Here is a 20,903-nt window from a genome sequence, read left to right on the forward strand (position 1 = left end):
AATCTTCATCATCTTCAAAATCCTGAGATCCCTCCAGACACACGTCTCACTCAAAAAGGAACTCCGGGTTTGTAACAGCGTCACTCATGCCATTGATATCTAGAGACCTATTGTAGGCACAAAAGAATATCCAACAAACAAATGAACCTAAGTATAGCTTTATTTGGATGGCATTATTATAAATGAAATGCAAGAAAAGAAAATTTGCTCAAGATAAAAGAATATTTGCTTGGAATAAGGCATGAAAGTGTATTTATATTGAAATAAACGTTTTGAACATGAGCCTTTTTTCGCAAAAGATTCTTATTGCTTCTAGGCTTTAAAACAACAAGTGTGTTTTGAACATTACTCTGTATTAGCACTAAAAACTATAGGAATCTCCTCCGCAGTCCAATTGTTCAGAACTCTTCCCGGCTCATAAGGGTGAATGCTTGCTAAGTCATGTTTCATCACTTTCTCTTCATATATGACATTGATATTCAAATTTTCCATTGCGTCTTCAGCTGTTCCCTCTCTTGTCATCCCCAATTCAGGATAAATAACTCCACCTGACATAAATGAATAGGATATATGGGGAAAAGTCATTCATTCCACTCGACTTCTGCCCCATTTAGTCGCGCTCTTCGTCTCTTCTGCTTCATTTCCATCTCCTTTCTTTTTTGCTTTGCATCTGGCCTATACCCTAAGCCACAGTGATCTTGTTTGTCAGCCAAAACTGGCACCTCAACTCGTCCATGAAGATACTTTCCAAGTCCTCTTTCAAGCAATGCTCCCTTTCCCACTGTTAATTGCAAGCTCATCCTCGTAGCCTCAGATATTCTTGGCATTGGGACCCTGCCCCCTTCAATGATGAAAGTTACATTTACAAACTCCAATGACCGAAAGGAACACTCAATTGCTTCATCATCATTTTCTATATACGGCGCATTACTAGTAACAGATGCAATAATGTCCTCCTCAGCATTTATAGTTATCAAGCGGCCCTCCATCACTAACTTTAACTTTTGGTGCAACGATGACGGTACTGCCCCTGCCGAGTGAATCCAAGGCCTTCCCAACAAACAATTATAAGAAGGCGTAATATCCATCACAAGGAAATCTACCTCGTATGTGTTTGGTCCGATCTGCAGAGGTACCTCAATTCTTCCCATCACTTTCCTCTCAGTGCCATCAAATGCCCTCACTATGTTCTGGCATGTCTTCATATGAGAGCTGTCTATTGGTAACCTATTTAATATGGACAAGGACAAAACATTCAGCGCTGACCCATTATCAATTAATACCCCCGGTAGTGTATACCCTTTGCAGAGAGTGGTGATGTGCAAAGCCTTGGTGGATCCTATGCCCCCTGGTGGTATTTCATCATCACTGAAGGAGATGAAGTTATCAGCACTTATATTACTGACAAGGTGGTCTAGCTTGTTCACTGAAATATCTTCAGCGACATAGGTCTCGTTCAACACCTTCATCAATGCATTTCGGTGAACCTCCGAGTTTTGGAGCAGAGCTAGTATCGATGTGCGTGTCGGCTGCTTGTGCAATTGTTCCACAACACTATACTCACTATGTTTTAGGAACTTCAGAAATTCCTTAGCTTCATCTTCAGTTACTGGTTCATTAACCAGTGGTTTTGTCCTCTCTTTCCCTTGTTCAACTATCACGGACTTCCCTTTTCCAGGCTCGACCTTTGCATTTGGCATGTTGACCAAACTCTCCTCCCCTGGATATGTCACATTACAGTTGTAATTCCAAGGTACCCTTTTGTTATCCTTATACGGAAAAATTGCGGGTCTCTAGATTACAACTCTCGGTGTAATTTTTGCTCCAACTTCATTAATTTTCGGTCGCGAAATGATCACCACTGGGTGATTGACCTCAGAAACCTTCTCTATCAACCCCTCCTCCGAGGAGCATACATCTTCTTTCTCAGTAAACTCAAAGAACTCATATTCTTTGTTGTCCATTAGAGCCTGTACCAAGGCCCTAAATTTATTACATTTTTCTATCTCATGGTCCTCCTTTCCATGGAATTCACAATAGTTTCTTGGTTTTCGGGATTTGCTCCTAAAGTCCTGCATGACTAGACTTTTCTCCACCATCTTCTTCAAAACCTCCCTCATCGGGGTTCTCACTTCTACCACATCCAACTTAATTCTCCTCCCCATATTCTCAACTATTGCGTTTACCCCTTTCTCAGTATGATTGGGCAACGGATTTCCTACACTAGGTGCATCATCGAATTTTAAATACCCATGTTGATGAGCCTTTCGACAACCCTCTTAAAAGAGGTGCAGTTCTCTATCGACTGTCTCGCAATTTCAGCATGATATTCACATTGAGCACTTGCATCATACCACTTGGGGTATGGGGGTTACAGTGGCTTTAAGTAAAAAGGAGATACGACGTGTGTATCAAACAAACTTTTATACAACTCCCAATACATTACTGGAATGGGAGTAAACTGGGGCTTCTCCGTGTTCTACTTTGTATTGGGCTCCTGTCTTGATGAAGCTTGCTGGCCCGTGGCTACCACTTTCGGTTGATTTACCATGATTGGTTTCGCATAACCCATATTCACATTGCTGACTTTATTTTCTTTCTTTTTCGAGGCTGACCTCTTGGTACTTTCCCCTGCCTCTATCTTTCCACACCTTATTGCATTCTCAATCATTTCACCGGACATAACTATGTCCAAAAAACTCTTAGCTGCGCTTCCCAACATGTCATTAATAAAAGGTGCCTTCAAGGTATTAATGAAAAGCATGGTTGTTTCCTTTTCCAATAGTGGGGGTTGGACTTGTGTAGCAATCTCCCTCCATCTCTGAGCATATTACCTGAAACTTTCATTTGACTTCTTCTTCATGTTTTGCAATGTGATCCTATCAGGCGCTATGTCAGTCACATGGCCATATTGTTTCATAAAGGCCTGTGCTAAGTCTTTCCATGATTTGACTTGGGTACGACTTAATTGATTGTACCACTTAGTCGCAGCCCCAGCCAAACTGTCCTGGAAACAGTGGATCAATAACTGATCATTATTGACATGACCAGTCATTCTCTGACAAAACATCGTGATATGAGCCTTAGGGCAACTAGTTCCGTTGTACTTTTCAAATTCTGGCATTTTGAACTTCGGAGGGAGTACCAAATCCGGGACCAGGCTCAACTCCTTGGCATCTATTCCGCAATGATAACCAGCACTTTCCAACGCCCTGAATTTTTCTTCCAACCACTTGTATTGGTCTTCTAGCTGCTTTGGAAATTCTGCTCCTGCCTTTCCTACTTCTGTGACCTCATCAAAGTCAAGGACTGTAGGATTTGCACGATTGTCTTCGGGGTTGGAAATAAGCTCGTTGGAAAATTTAGCGGTGCCGAAGCACCAGTCTGATATTGGGGTTTGATACAGATAGACACCTTTTGCGGAAGCACCGGAGGGTAAGTAAGAATCCCGCTATCATCTTCAGCATTAACCATAGGACTCTTCCCCTTTTCTGGCTTTCCACCTAGTAGCTGAGTTAATTTGCTCATTATAATCCTCTGAGATTCTAGTATTTGCTCTTTCATATCTTGCTGGATCTTAAATTGCTCTTGCATTTGCGCTTGCATCTGTTCCTGCATTTCTTTCTGCATTTGTTCCAACTTTTCCAATCTTTGATCCATAGCTTTGGTCTTTTTCCGTGTGTTGTATTGATGTTCCAGGGTAACTATAATACAATTTTTAATCAGGATTCTTTTGTGAAATTTAATGCACATGATACGATGAAATGAAAATGCATGAAATGAATGCAAAATTAAAGAGATGTCGATTCTGATTCAATTCTATTTAAATTCTTTTTATTAAAAAGAAAAATCCTTTACATAAAATAGATCACATATACGGCTTAGCCCTAATGCTCAAAGTTTTAACTTTCTTAAGAAGGCAAGCTAGCTCACGACCCCGGTCCGACTCTAACTCATACTTCACACTTAGCACATCAGCCTGAACCGCTAAGGTCTGTAAATAATCAGCCACTTCTCGAATCTGAGCCACAGCTTCACCCATGATGTGATCTCTATCCCTGACCTGGTCCTGTGATTGACGGAGTTGTTCCTTCCACTACTCATTGTTCGACTCAAGTAATTCAATTCGAAGCTCACAGTTTTGCAGTGCAGTCTCGAGCTCTTCTACCTTCCCTTTCAAATCTTCAACCTTACTCAGGCTGGCTCTTAATTCAATATCAGAGTTACGACCCCAGTGCTGATGCAGGGCCTTTTCTAGCTCCGCTGCCCGAGCTACCAACATCTCTTTCTCACCTTGGCCTTCAACCAAGCTCTTCTTTAAGGCACTTTCACGTGCTCGAGCATCATGAAACCTCTTCTCCCATTGATCAGCTCTAGCCTTTTCCGCTTGAATTTCCTGTCACCACTGCTCTGACGTCTTCCCCAACCTGGTAGTTCTCATCGACATACGTAGCTTCTTGTAATCGGTTTTCAGACTGTCCAGGTCTTCCTCAACCTTCCTTTTCCCTTTTCTCAACTTCTCGGCCTCGAGTTTCTGAACGTCGGCATCTAATTTCAAATGCATTTTTCCTCCTCTAATTGTTCTATCTTTTTCCCTAACTCTGTATTTCTCTCTTCGAAGTCCCATTTTATGATTTCAAGCTCGGAGGGGATTACTTGCAAATATTCTTCCATCGTAGGAACATCCTCCAAACTCAGCTCAAGGATATTATCATTAACTCTTTTACTCAACCACCCATTGTATTCAGGAGTCGTCATTGATCCAACAGCCAATCTCTTCATCCGTCGCGTCTGTTTCTATGCATCAGAAATCTCTTGAACCTTCTTCTTATAATTCTTCTCCCTATACGCAAAGTCACTCTGGGCTAATCCATGTGTCATCGGTATAAACTGCCTCGACCTGTATTGTCTTAAAACGAGTAAAGGGGCATATCCAGCAGCTCCCCAAATTCCAAGTAGGGGTACCCAATCAAAACTCCCACACCTATAGAGGATCTCATCAGGAACAAACCAAGGAGCTCTCCACTCAACATCCTCTTTCTGAAGATTTTGGAGGAGCGCGATCCAATTTTCCTCTGATATGTCATCTCTCCTAGACATGGCTGCTATCTCCTTTAACGGGGAGTAACTCTCGAAATAAACCCGATAGGAAACCTTATCCACTTTCTAGAAATGGCTATGGAACCAAGCCAACAATAACTGTGCACACCCTATAAATCTAACTTCACTTGCCCTCCGACATGCACTCAAGGATCTGAATGTCTCAGCAAGAATTGCCGGCACCGGTGTGACCCCTTTGTCAAGTCGATCAAAGAAATCAACAACTGCTTCATCTATATGCCTTAAAGCCTTGGGGAAAATCACCAAACCATAGATACTCAAGGCGAAGACATCAACTTTCCTCTTTGTATCTGGATGTGCTACGATCAGGTCCCTCAAACTTACCCAAGGAATGCACCTACCATCACCTTTTTGCTGAATTCGAGCTATAACCTATTATTCACTCATCCTAGTGATACTCATTAACTTCTTTACAAAAGCTGGGGCAGTAGCAGCCTTGCAATAAACTTTGTCGACTTGAACCTTTGGACAACGAAGCAAAGCCGTATACTCCTCCACAGTAGGCACCAAGTCCACCTTCTTGAAGGTGAAACAATTATACGCCGGGTTCCAAAATTAAGCCATAGCACGAAACAAGTACTTGTCCACCTTGATATCGAGCAGGTAGGGTAAGTCACCATAACTTTGATAAAATAGCTGCTTGGTCTCATCATCCCAACGAGCCCATATGTCCCTCAATTCCTGGAACTCGTTTTGGGTCACGTTGATGCGAGTGAAGCCCGACAACCCCGATGTATACCCCTCAACTATGTTATCCCCTTTCTCAAGTTGCATCTTTTCTGACCACATACGGACAACCGCATTATCCTTTACTTTATCAAGGAATTCGCTCTCCAGAACAAGCTTTCTAATTTAGCAACCGAACAGAAATCGACTCCTCTTTAATATGAAATGACATGCAAAACATAATCACAATAAAATACAACAAGTTAGTATCGAAGAAATAAAAATTTAAGAAAATAGAAAATAATTAAACACCTAACTGGGTAATCACTAGAGTTCAACATTGCTCTACCTAGGGCGGGCTCCTAGAGTTCACTATATGTGGCTCGGTTCTAAGGAAATGGTACATGAACCAGTAGATTCCTCAACCCTCACCCATTATAGGCTCATGCGGGTGAGTTCAGTTCAGGGGAATACATTTCCCTATGGCCATACGGAAGTGAAAACCTTACGAAGACATAGGTACGGATGTATCCCGGAAGCAGTCTACTAGCCCATACGAAGGTGAAAACCTCACGAAGGAGTAGTTTTTCAGTCCCACTTAAAAAGGTGCGACCACAACAGTCATGCAAGATAATGCGAAGGAATATAAAAAAAACTCAAAATGTAAAACACGAATAAAATGACCAAAAACCATAAAACCCATGAAATGCAATAAAAGGATCATATGTTAAAATCTAAATTTTAAATTTTCAACAAGAGCACACAAAATAATCAATTTTACGGCTTGACTCTCTTGATGTCCCCAGTGGAGTCGCCAAGCTGTCGAAACCATTTTTAAAATTTTTTAAAAAATGAGGATCGACTTTAAAACAAATTACGGAGTCGCCACCGACCTTTTTTGAGGTGTAATCGGATCACCTTAAAAATTTGATCATTTTAATAAAACATTTGATTTATTAAAATAAAAATTTTAGGTCTACGAAAACTGAAAAAAAGGGTTCGGGAGCCGGTTACGCACGAGGAAGGATTAGCACCCCCGTACGCCCAAAATTGGTACCAATTGATTATTGGATGTCCTATCATTGAAAATTTGGTAAGGGAAAAAAATTCAAAATACGATTCCTTTAAAAATGTATGAACAATTCGAATTGAATTTTAAGATTTTCTCGCTCCAGAGAAATAAAATACCACATCCAGCACGTTAGGACACAGCACTTTAAGTCTCCAAAAACTGAGATCACCTCAAAATTTCCAAAACACACAACGAACTCTTAAAAGGGTACTCCGATATTTGGCAAAACGAAAAAAACGAAACCCAACACGTTAGGGCACGATTTACCGAATTTCCCAAACTCGAAACATTGCCTTGTTTTGAGAAAACTCAAATAAACATTTATAAAGACCAAGTCAAAACATACTTGTTTAGTTCATTTGGAGATAAAAACAATTGGCATCGAGCAAGAAGTTGGAATTTAAAACAATATATATATATATGAATAAAAGTAAATAAAAAACAATCATACAAACATACTATTGAGCATGAGATAAAAACGAGGCAATAATATTACATGTATAATCACGAATGATACAAGAACACGAAGGAGCAAATTAGGGAACATGCAACGACAATATATACTACGTAAATACAAACATTAATAGTTATAAGCTAATAAGTTAATCACCAACTTGAAAGAAGTTCCAATCAAAATACCCAAATAAAATATCAAGCTTTAAAATGAAATGAACAATAGGGAAGATAGGAATTTTTTTTAAAACATTAAACACTACTATAGGGGTAACACCAAAACTTTTAAACAAATAATGGATATAAAACTTAAAAAAAAACATAAATAAGTAATATATTAAAACAGTATCATACGAATGAATTTTAAAATCAATGCCATAAAATAAATAATTTACATGGAATTAGATATGTATTAAAAATATAAAATAAAAAAATACAATAAAACATAAATAAAATTCCAAAAAGATCAAGCAATATGCAGAGTGGTATATATAACATTTAAGTAAACAATATGTGAAATGAATAAACCTAATATAAATAATATATAAAAAAGGGTGATGATGATATACAAAAGTGTTTTGGGAAAAAAACAAATATGCACATGAAATAAAAAACAAAAACCACGAAATCAACAAAACAAGACAAAATTATATGTTAAATAATATGCTCTTATTTTAAAAGGGAAAAGAAACTTCATTGTAAGCATAACAAAACTAAAGGGATAATCTATAAACAAAACTAATCATCTAAATAAAATTGCGGGCCGAAATAAAACGCGCACAAATAGTCGGGGATTAAAATTGAAAATGACCCAAATCACCAAAAACACTATTCATGCGCGGACCAATTCGAAATAATGCACAAACCTTTGGAGAGAAATGAAAGAGACATAATGGGGACAGATTAAAGGTAATGCAAAGTGGGAAGAACTGGCTGCGAAATTTACCCATTTAAGGGAGCATGCACAGAACCAGCCTGTCCATGTGCAAGCAATTGTCTTTTCCTTAAAAGCTATTAAAATTAAGCCACCTTTTTTGAAAAAGAAAAAAAAAACTAAAACCTATTGAAAACTCAAATCCACCTTTTTAAAACCCCTTTTCCTTTTAACAATCACCCTTTCGATTTTTTTGAAAAGAACTTAAGAATTTTTTGAAATGTTCTCTCAACTCATGCACTCATTTTCTCCTCTTCATCAGACACCACCTCCGTCAAAGGTCCCATGTGCGATGGCCGCTGACGACATAAGCACAACTCCGGTAAGACTTCTCTCTTTTATATTTCGTCTCTATTTCGGATCCAAAAAGAAAAAAATATAGAAACAAGGGAAAAAGACAGAAATAAATTACAGTAAATGATCACCTTCAAAATATTCTTTTTCTTGTTGTTCTCTACTGATTTTGTATTTCTTTTGTATCAACCCAAAAAAAACCCCTTTTACAATGAAAAAACGAAGGCTTTATAGCCAAAATACAAACGGTTTCTACCTATTTCTTTGCTCAAGTCGCAGGTATGGTGGATGTGGGGCGTGGGTCGTGCTATACGCTACTTGCCCGGACATGCAAGATGGAGTGTGTGGTGGTGAAGAACGTGGGTAGTGGCGGTTGAAGGGAGGCAACAAATCTAGGGTTTCCTCCTTGCTGAAATGTTTTGTGGGCTAGATTTTTTTTAAAAAAAATTGGGCTTGTTTAATTGGGTCTTTATGTTTTGGGTCTTGGTTTGTATTTAGGCCAAAATTAAATAATCCGGGCTAAAATTGGGTCTTACACATAATAATTAATATAAAGTTCAAAATAGGAAAACAAAATAGACATAAAAATAAAAATAAAAATATAAGAAAATAAAAATAAACATAAACATAAAAATAATCGGACTCAATGGTCCTCATCATCAGACTGATCAGTGTCACGAGCCGGTGGCGCTAGAGGAGCGATATGAAGATACTGACAGATTTGCTGTAAGGCCGCATCAGTACTGTAGAACCTTTGAACACAGTACTAACAGAAACTAGCAAACTCCTCAGAGGATACTCTTAGGGAGCTAGCAGTAGAGGGAGCATGTCGGTGACTCGATGGTGGAGGCTGTGGTGGGTCCTCGTGATAGTGAGGAACATCATCAGTGAAGTCCTCTAGGTCATGTTGAATGTCAGATTGGACTAGTCTGTATTGAGGGGGGTCCACTCCACGTCGCCGCTCAATCATCCTCATGTGGATCATGCTAGAGATGCCCTAAGGGGACATCTGATCAAAGAGAGTAAGTGTCGAGGACAGCTCTGGTGTATCGAGAAGACCGAAGTGTTAAGTAAGGCGAGCCACGTAAGGGCCTAGGTAGATGGGACCCTTCTTGTGGTGATCTGTCTGATGGCAAAAGGTGAGAGCGATGAAATAAGCTAAGTTGAATATGTGGCCGGTCGCCATGCTCCAAAGATAGTACGTGTTAGTAGTGCTTACAACTCCTATGTTCTCTCTCTTGCCAGTCAAAGTGTGAGCTAATAAGGTGTGGATGTATCGTAGAGCCGGAGAAAGAGATGTCGCCTTCGAATGACTCGTGTCATAAAGGATCTGACTGGATGTGAGATCGGTCCAACAGCACGAAGGTAAGTAATAGATGTGATGGTAGAGGTGAAGAAAGTTATCGGCACCCATAAACTCATCGGTGTAGATGCCCAAAGCTGCGCCAAACTTAAGGACGCTCATATGTCGCACCAAGCCACCAAGTCGGAATGTAATGGTACCGTACTCATCATGCGATGACATCACTCGTTGAAGGTAAAACGTCGAGCAAAACTCTAAAGTAAGCTCCATATAGGCTCGACGATATCAAAGAAACGGTCCCATGGTGCCGTAGTAATGAAAGCGCGGACCTCATCAGCTAGTCCAACCTGCTCCAAAGCGGCCTAGTCAAGGCATCGACCCAAACCTAGTGGTCACACGCACAGGAGCTGGAATAAGTCCTTAGATGGGTCCACAGAGAATCAGAGGTAAGGATGACGAACCTTGACAGAGGCGCTCAAGGAGGTCGCACCAGGACTATTCCACTTTTTCGAAGCGGGGACGACAACTTTGGATTTGCCTCGTGTGTTTGTCATGGTGTATCTGCAATAAAGCAAGCAAATATTAAAATAGACAAACCAATAAAATAGATTCATATTAAAATAGCCAAACCAGTAAAATAGATGCATTCTTAAGAAATAATAAATAATTAAAGGAAGTGTCAAAATTGGATTGATAAATGTGGAAATAAGAAAACTAAGGAAAATCATGCTATGACCAATCAAAGAGCTGATACTGAGTAAAACTAAACATAAAGAAGCATACGAGCAACCAAAATACAAATCAAACCAACTAAACACAATATTGTTGAATGAAATAACATCAGATCGAAAATAATATATATATATTTATAAAAAAATGTTCAGAACGTCAAGAAGTACTAATAAACAAAATTCATGATGTACTAACTAAAACAATGAAACTATTTAAAGAATAAAATAAATAAATAAATAAATAAAAGACGATAAGAATAATAATAATTAGAATTATATGGATCAGTAACAGTTAGGAATAATAATAATAAAGAAAAAAAAGGAAATAACTAAAAATAGGGGGAAAAAGAAATCGATGATGGTGAACGGAGCTAGGAATGGTGTGCGACCGGTGGTCAGGGGAGGTGTGGTCAGGTTGAGGCGGGGTTGAAGCGGTGGGGTGTGAACGAAAATTGGGCTAGTCGGGGCTGGAGTATGGACGGTGGTCTTGGAGGGGGGAAAGGGAAAAAAGGAAAGAAAGGGGTGGGGGAAGGAAGAGAAAGAAGAAGGAAATGGGAAGAGGGGAGAGGATGAGGGAGTGGTGGGCAGACGGTGATTGGTCAGACGGCGAGCAGGGAAGGGAGCGGTGGCTAGGGGGCTTTGGGTGAAGAAGAAGACAAAAGTAAAAATAGTTTAGAGTTTGGGGGTTTAAAAAAGGACACGGTCGTGTAACGGTCCGTGTTGGGCCATACGACCGTGTCACATGCTCATGTGGCTTGACTTCCAGTCCGTGTTCGTTGAGGAATTAATAGCCCACTTGTCACACGGCCTTGGACATGCCCGTGTGTCTAAGCCGTATGGTTTACACGGCCGTATCACACGGCCGTGTGCTTCGTTGTTCGCTTCTTCTATGCTTGTGTGGTATCCCACACGCCCGCGTGCCCTAACACACGGCCATGTGCCTCGCTCGTGTAGCTCTCTGACTTGTTTAAATTTTGAAAATTTTAGCTCCAGTTTTCACACGGCCTAGGACATGCCTATGTGTCCAGGCCGTGTGGTACACACGGCCATGTTACACGCCTGTGTGGACTCTTTTTAGCCCGTGGCTCTGTCAATGTTTGGGAAAATTTAGCTCCAGGGTCAAAACGGCCTTGGACACGTCTGTGTGTCCAGGCTGTGTGGGTCAAAATCTGCATTTTAAACATGAAAATTAGATAAAAATAAACTAGTTAGTGGTGTTAGTGCTCGGGTTCCCTCCCAAGAAGTGCTTATTTAGTGTCTAAGCTCAACTTACCTTATATTCACATGGTCACGGTGAATCACGGAGTCGAAACTCCTTTTTCTCACTGTCAATTCCTTTGTTTAAATAAGGTTTAAGTTGAGTACTGTTTACCTTAAAAGTGCCGAAATGCGAATGGGTTACCTCGACTGTACCGTATGGAAAGACTTTAAATATAGTAAAAGGAGTCGCTCCGTTTGCATTGAGCTTTGTAGTGATAATTCAAGGGTCTTTTTTTATTTAACCAGACCCCAACCTTAAATTGATTGGTTCTCTCATTAAACTCGTCATGGTTTTGCCTCTGCTCCTCTTTGCCATAAGTCTGCCATTCGTCTTGTTCATCTATCTGTACCATTCGTCTTTCATGGATGGTTCCATTATTAGTGCATGAACTAGAACGTGGCTCATTTATGCTTCTCGAAAGTGTTTCTTGAAAAGGGGATTGGACCATATGATTAGTATTATTAACCGGATTTATAAGCTTATCTTTATTACTTGATATCTCAATCGAATCACGAGCCTGAAGAGTAACCGTTTCGTCACTTGCACGAAATGTGAGTTCACTTATACCAACATTAATAGTAGTCCTGGCAGTCGCTAAAAAGGGTCACCCTAAGATTAAAGGAACGTCACCGTCCTCTTCCATGTTTAAAACAACAAAATCTACTGGGAATATGAATTTATCATTTTTTACTAGTACATCTTCAATGATACCCCTAGGAAATTTAATAGTTTTAACCACTAGTTGAATACTCATCCTAGTTTGTTTTGGTTTCCCAAGACTTAGTTGCTTAAACATTTTAGGGCATGATGTTAATACTTGCCCCTAAGTCAGCCAAAGCACTATTAAGAGCTAAACTACCGATTAAACAAGGAATAGTAAAACTCCCTGGATCTTTTAACTTGTTAGGTAGTTTATTTTGTAGAATTACTGAGCAAACTGCATTTAATTCCACATGCGACGAATCATCTAACTTTCGTTTGTTTTCCAGAAGCTCTTTTAAAAATTTAACTGAATTGGGCATCTGCGAAAGAGCTTCAATAAACGGTAAGTAAATATGTAATTTTTTTAAAAGGTTAAGAAATTTATCGAATTGTTCATCTGTGCGGTCTTTCTTTGTCGCTTTAGGGTATGGCACGCGAAGTTTATATTCTCTGTTTACCGATTTTTGTTTATTCTGGATTTTATCCACCTTATCTTTACTTACCATACCTTCTTGCCTTGGTTCTGGGTTGGAATCAACTAACCCTTCGTCATTTCTAATAGTAATCGCATAGAGTTGCTCTCTTGGGTTAGTTTTGGTGTTGCTAGGAAGGCTACCTTGTGGTCTTTCAGAGATCAATTTAGCGAGCTGACCTATTTGGTTCTCGAGCCCTTGAATTGATGCTTGCGGATGTTTAAACGTTGTTTCGGTGTTTTAGAAATGTGTTTCTGACACTGAGATGAATTTCATTAGCCTCTCCTCAAGGTTCGAGTTCTTTTTCTGCTGGTAAGGTGGTTGAAAGCCTGGAGGGGGTTGTGGTCTTTGATTGCCTTGACCACCCTAAGAGAAATTGGGATGGTTCCTCCAACCTGCATTGTAAGTATTACTATAAGGGTTATTCTGAGGTCTAGAATTGTTACCCATATAGTTGACTTGTTCGTTCATATTGCTAGGGTCGTAGGCTAGGCATTCTGGATTATTCATTCCACTTCTGTCACACTGCATCACCGGATGTACCTGCGTAGAGACACATAAACCATCAATCTTTTTATTTAAAAGCTCTACCTGATTTGATAACATGGTGACCATGTCGAGGTTGAAAACACCAGCGGCTTTTGTCGGCTTTGTCCTCATGACTTGCCACTATAATTATTCAGTGTCATTTCTTCAATAAACTCATAAGCCTCCTCAGGTGTTTTGTTATTTAGGGACCCACCGGCGGCTGTATCAATTAACTGCCTAGTTGAGGGGTTCAAACCGTTGTAAAAAGTTTGAACCTGTAGCCATAAAGGTAACCCATGGTGAGGGCACCTTCTCAATAAGTTCTTATACCTCTCCCATGCATCATAAAGAGTTTTTAAATCCATCTACACAAAAGAAGAGATATCATTCCTCAAATTTGTTGTTTTAGCCGGTAGAAAATACTTCAGTAAAAAATTTTCAGTCATTTGTTCCCAATTAGTGATGGATCCTTGTGGTAACGAGTTCAACCACTGTTTAGCTTTGTTCCTCAATGAAAAGGGAAATAACCGAAGGTGAATGGCATCATCAGAAACTCTATTTATTTTGAAAGTATCACAGAACTCTAAGAAGTTGGCCAAATAAGTATTTGGGTCTTCATCCTGCAAACCATCAAACTGAACAAATTGTTGAATCATTTATACAGTGTTAGGTTTCAGTTCAAAATTATTTGCAGCAATTGCAGGTCTAACAATACTTGATTCAGCCCCTGCTAAATTAAGCTTAGCATAGTCGTACATAGTACGAGGAGCATGATTCTGATTTACAGGATTTGCAGCAACCACAGGAGGTAGCGGATTATTCTGATTTTTAGCCATCTCCTCGGTAGTATTGGTATCGTCCTCGTGCTCTTCCTTTATTTACTGTAAGCCCCGCCTTATTTCTCTACGGTTTCTACGAGCAATACTTTCAATTTTACTATCGAATAATAATGGTCATGACGGATTCCTTCTAGTCATAAACTACAAGAACCTGCCAGAAGCAAACAAAAGAAAAGTTTGTAAACAAAAATTAAAATTAAAATAAAATGAAATAAAAATAAAAATGGCTAAATTAATAAAAATCAAGCATTCCTAATATCTTAGTCCCTAGCAACGGCGCCAAAAACTTGATGATCATTTTATGAAACACTAAACTAGACTAGGATCACGACTTAGGCAAGCGCACCTATCGAATGGTAGTATAGTTATGGTGAGTCCAGAATATCATATCCACAAGGACTAAAAGTACTAGTATTAACTATCTTTTTATTATTTAGCCTAAAATATAAGGGATTTGTTTTAATCTAAAATTAACTTAAGTAATTAACTACTGAACGTGACAGAGAGAAAATTGGGAAAAATACTTGAAGAAAACTTATAAAGAAGACAATACCCAGGAAAGAATCCACCTAGACTTCACTTATTATTCTGACTCTGAATCAAACGTCTTGATCCATAAAAATCCCTAAATTATGTTAATATCTCTTTCGAGACTAAAAACAACTGACTCTAGGTTGATTAATTGGAATCTTTTTCTAATTAAAACCCCTATTATCGCATTAACTCGATCTATGGATTCCCTTATTAGATTTGACTCTAATTCGACAGATTTATGTCACCCTATTTCTAGGTATTTAGGGAGTTTAGTTCATAATGTGAAAGGAAAACATCTCAAATTTAGAAAAGCAACAAGGCATAAAAAACCCAAATAAACTTCGAGAGAAATTTGAATGGAGATCTTCAATCTTGAAGTGGATTTGCTTCTGACATGATTTCAATGGCTTCCTTCGAGTAATTTCTGCTTTCTGCTCTATGTCTCCCCTTAGGTCTACTTCTAGTATGTTTATTTAGACTTTAGATTGCTCAAAAACCCTAAAATTTGGCTTTTTTCTCGTGTTTGGGAAACAAGGAGCGAGATCGACATGGGCTGCCACATGTGCATGTGGCCAACCCGTGTGGCTCACACAGGCGTGTGCTCAGCCCTGTGGCATTAGTCTTGGCCGTGTGGATCTTTAAATCAGCCTGTTTCGTCCGTTTTTGGCCCGTTTTCAGCTCTTTTTGTTCCGCTATGCTCTCCTAAGTATAAAACATGAAATTAAAGGATTAGGAGCGTCTAATTTACTAAATTATATAATAAATCATCCAAAAATATGCTAAGTATGAGATTAAAATGTGTTACTTTTATGGTTTATCAGTTACGAGGGTGCTAATCCTTTCTCATGCATAACTGACTCCTGAATCCATTTACTAGGTTTTTTTTTGTGAACCAAAAATCATTGTTTTGATAAATCTAAACTTTTATTAAAATAATAAAATTACGAGGTGATTCGTTCACACCTAATAAAAAAGATTGGTGGCGATTCCATTTCTGTTCGTTTTCAAAATAAATTTGATTTCAAAAAAATGGTTTCGACAGCTTGACGACTCAACTAGGGACAAAATAAGAGAGTCAAGCTACGAGTTGATTACTTTTTAGCCTTTTTGTCGAAAGTTGATAATTTGGTTTAAATTAACGATCTCTTTATTGCATTTCATCCTTCATGTTTTTTCTTTGATATCTCGGGTAACATAACAATCTAATACATTTGTTTTATTGGTTCAAGAGTTGCTCTTGGTATATTTCCGCATAGTGCATTGCATAATCATTCGATTTTGCCCTTCTTAAGTGAGAGCGAGAAGCTATTCCTTCGTGAGGTTTTCACCTCCATATAGGATGGTGGATCGCTTTCGGGATACATCCGTACCTATGTCTTCATGGGGCCTTCATCTCCGTATAACCATAGGGTAATGTATTCCCCTAAACTGAACTTGGCCCGTATGAGCCTATAATGGGTGAGGATTGAGGAATTTGCTGGTTCAGGTGCATTTACTTTAGAACCAAACCGTATATAATGAGCCCTAAGAGCCTATCCTAGGTAGAACCATACCAAACATCTAGTGGTCACCCGAATAGGTGTTCTATTTATTATTTCTTGCTTTGAATTCTAGCCTTGTATGAGACATACTAACTTGTTTTGTTTTGTTTTGGTTGTGATTGCATTACATTCTCATCATAGAAAAGAGTGTTGATTCATATTCAGTTGGTAAATAGAGAGCTAGTTATGGAAAAGGGATTTCTTGATAAAGTGGAAGACAATGCGGTCGTGCGAATATGGTCTGAAAAAATACAACAAAATAAGAGCAATAGCCTGACGGAGGGATATATGTCATAACTATGGGATATATGTTAGAACTATGGGATTTCACTCGCATCAGTGTGACTAAGAATAACCTTCAAGAGTTGAAAGAAATATGAGACCAATGGGATGACGAAACCAAGCAGTTATTTTACCGTGACTATGGTGATTTGCCTTATTTACTCGATGTCAAAGTGGATAAGCACTTATTTTGATCTTTGGCCTAATATTAGAATCCTGTCTATAGCTGCTTTACTTTTGGAAAGGTAAATTTAGTGCCCATTGTAGAAGAGTACACAACTCTGCTTCGTTGCCCGAGGATCCAAGCTGACAAAGCTTATTCTAGAGCCGCCAATGTCCTGACTTTCTTAAAAAGGTTGATGAGCATAACTAGGATGAGTGAACAATGGGTCGTGACCCGAATTAAACAAAAGGGAGATAGCAAATGCGTCCCTTGGAAAAGAGTTTACGTCTTTGCCTTGAGTATTTACGGGTTGGTTATCTTCCCTAAAGCACTAGGGCATATCGATAAGGCAGTTTCAGATTTATTTGACCGACATGACAAAAGGATCATGCCCGTCCTGACAATTTTGGCCGAAACTTTCAAATCTTTGAGTGTATGCCAGAGAGCGGGTGAAGGAAGGTTTATCGGGTATGCGCAAATCTTGTTAGCATGGTTCCACGCCACTTTTGGAAGGTATAAAATGTATCTTAACGAGTATTCTCTGAGAACTACTTTCTGTAGAAAGAATTCTTGGCTACCTCTAGACGAGACAACATTTCAGAAGGAAAGTGGATGGCAATTCTCTAGGGTCTCTAAGACGAAAATGTTGAATGGAGGGCCCCTTGGATGATCCTTGATAAAATTTTGTACCGATGTGGAGACTTCGACTGCATCCCTCTACTCGGGATAGATATGCCCCTCTACTTGTATTAAGGTAGTATAGGTCGAGGCAGTTTATACTGGCAACGCAAGGATTGGCTCAGTGTGAGTTTGCATACGAGGGTGATAATTACAAGAAGAAGGCTCGTGAAATATTGAACGCTTGGAACCAAACCCACAGAATGAAATGATTTGCCACAAATCTCATGATGACTCCCGAATATGATTGGTGGTGAGGTAAAAGAGCCAATGACAATGTCCCTGTGTCAAGTAAAAAAACACTTGGCCAATAGAAGAACACTTACAAGTGATCCTGTCTGTGCTATAAATCGTAAAGCAATACTTTGAAAAGAGGAGTTCGGAGCTGGGGAAAAAAGATAGAAAAGTTAGAAGAGGAAAAGATTCAGCTAGGATTAGGCGTCGATGTCTAGAAGTTAGAAGCCAAGAAAATGAGAAAAGGAAAAACAAAGTTGATGAAGACTTGGACAATCTAAAAATATATCATAAGAAGCAGCATTTGTTGATGAGGACTGCCGAGTTGGGTAAAACATTGAAACAATGACGAGAAGAAATTAAAGAAGAAAAAATTAGAGTTGATCAGTAGGAAAAGAAATTCCAAGATGCTCGAGTTTGAGAAGATGCTCTAGAAAGGGATTTGTTAGAAAGCCGAAATGAAAAGGTTAGGTTGAGAGCCCGGGTGGCAAAATTGGAAAAGTTACCATATTAATTTTATAGTCACAACTCCGCAATTGAGTTTAAAGTAAGCCTAAATAAGATTGAAGAGTTGAAAGGAAAAATAGAAGAGCTCGAGGCCATACTGCAAAATTGTGAACTTCGAGTTGAGCTTCTTGAGGTGAACAATGAATATTGGAAAGAACAACTCCAACACTCTCAAGGTCAGATTAGGGATAGAGATCACATCATGGGCGAAGTTGTGACTCAAGTACGGGAAGTAGCCGGCCATTTACAAACCCTAGTAGTTTAAGCCAACATGCTGAGCTTAAAATACAAATTAGAATCAGAATTAGATCGGGGCTGAGAATTAGCTTGGTTCCTTAGGAAAGTTAAGGCTTTAAGTATTAGGGCAAGGCCATATATGTAAAAGATATTCATTTTATGTAAAGAGATTTGTTTTCTCGTAAAGTTGTTCTAATAGAATTGAATCAGAATCAATGCCTCTTTTTGCATTCATTTCATTTATCAGCATTGCATTTTATCATATGCATTAAATTCCATAAAAAGACCCTAATTAATCAAAATTATGACAGTTACCCTGGAAACCAACAATAATCTGCCAATTGAATATCGTTACAGTACCCGTGGCAAAACCAAAGCCATGAATCAAATATTAGAGAGATTGGAACTATAAAACCCCCTAACCCTTATCCGTCACCGGAATAGGATTACGGAGCATTACCAGATATTTCAGAACAAATACGAATAATCATATAATATTATAACAAACATATCATAATTTAATCACAATGTCCCTTCATTAAGCCCTCAAGGTCCAAATTACGTGTTTGAAACAAATTGGGTCTTAATTAGAAATTTAGAGAATTTTTCATGAAATTTCAAAATTTTTCTTAGGTGCAGGGCTTACATGCCCGTGTGGTTAAAAGCCACGCCCGTGTGACCCTATGACATGCTCGTGCTTCAGGCCGTTTCTTACCCCGTGTAACTCTCTAACTTACCTTACACAGCCAAGCCACACGCTCGTGTGCTGGGCCGTGTCTTTCACATTGCTGAGACACACGCCCGTATCTCTGCCCATGTGGCAAAACTTGAGCATTCTGTTTTAAAAATTTTAAACTGCATGCGAGACACTACCTATCCACATGCCCAAGTGTAAGCCGTGTGTCTCACACGGTCTGGTCACACGCTCGAGTGCCAGGCCGTGTGGACTCAAAATGAGCCTTATACTTCAGTTTACCAACTCTGCAAACCTTAAACACGAAGCAATTCAAAAACGATTCATTCAACCAATCCAAAACACATACAAATACATTCAAAACATGTCAAATTAATCATTCTAAGTCCTTAACCAATAGACTCTTATAGGTAATTCACATATAATATCTAAATAATTCAATTAAACATCATTAATATGCCAATTTCAACCAAAACACATCACTTAATTTCTTAAACATAGAAAATATGTTCTCATATATATACGACTCTTATCATATTATAACAACATTTACATCCATATCCCAAAATGACAAATTCAACATCCTAGGTACATGTCATATACCAAAAGAAAAGTACTTTACCACAATGAGTTCGGGATCGGCCTTGGATGCTGATTCGGCAATTTGGTTTTTACCTACCCTGCGCACGGAAATAAACCGTACACTGAGTATAAAACTCAGTGGTATTTCTATAATCCAAATACTTAAAGCAAATAAAATTACAAAATATACACTTTTAATCATATATGTATAAACAATAACCAATCAATAGCTCAATTTATTCATTTAACTTTCATTTCTCATCAATAGCTAATTCAAATAGCTTTTTTTCACTTTGTTTCACATATCACTTAGCAAATACTATTCTTTTTTTCTTGAACCCTTGGTTCATGCATATCACTTGTATAATTCAATTCAACGTCCAAATTCAAATTCACATTTATCCTATTGCCAATTCATTTATTTACCCCTATTAATAAGACTGGACTTTGGTGGATATGCGGATCCAACCAAAACACACCAATGTGGCACCCAGTGCCTCATCAGATAATTCGAAGCAATAGATTGACACCCAGTGTCTCATCAGCCTCGCCGAAGTAAGTTGGTACCCAGTACCTCATCAAATTTATCTGAAGTAATAATACGGCACCTAGTGTCTTATCAACTCGAAGTCGAAGTATCCTTGAACACTTATAATCCTATGGCATGCCAACTATATCGAACCCAGCCCGATATAGTTAATAGGGTTTCCAAATAACTTTTAAATTTTCAATCAATACACATTTCTATTCAAATAATCACATAAACTCATAATTCAACTCAATTCAATTTTTATATTTCAATACAATCAATATCCAATATCCACATTCACATTAATCACAAATTCACTTTCATTTAATTAAATATCAACAATACCAATACTCACCTTAGTTTCACTTACCATGTATATTAAATAATAAATATAACAAATAATTATTAGATTCGGATTATAGAAATACAAACCGTAATTTTCAAGCTAATCCTCGTTGACTATCTTTTCCTTTCCTAGTCGAGGTCTCAGGTTCAATGTTTGCTATGGAATTAAAACAATTTAAAATCATCAGTACACATAATTT

General features: G+C 38.6%; 1 non-coding gene across 1 annotated transcript; it reads left to right on the top strand.

The window, feature by feature from the left end:
• The first annotated feature begins 13,829 nt into the window (after nt 1-13,829).
• On the top strand, nt 13,830-13,936 carry LOC121211721 (small nucleolar RNA R71). Its single transcript, XR_005906939.1, has one exon. It is a non-coding gene; the product is annotated as a small nucleolar RNA R71 (small nucleolar RNA).
• Nucleotides 13,937-20,903: the final 6,967 nt, after the last annotated feature.

This window comes from Gossypium hirsutum, chromosome A12 (genome assembly GCF_007990345.1).
Source record: "Gossypium hirsutum isolate 1008001.06 chromosome A12, Gossypium_hirsutum_v2.1, whole genome shotgun sequence".
NCBI lineage: Eukaryota > Viridiplantae > Streptophyta > Magnoliopsida > Malvales > Malvaceae > Gossypium > Gossypium hirsutum.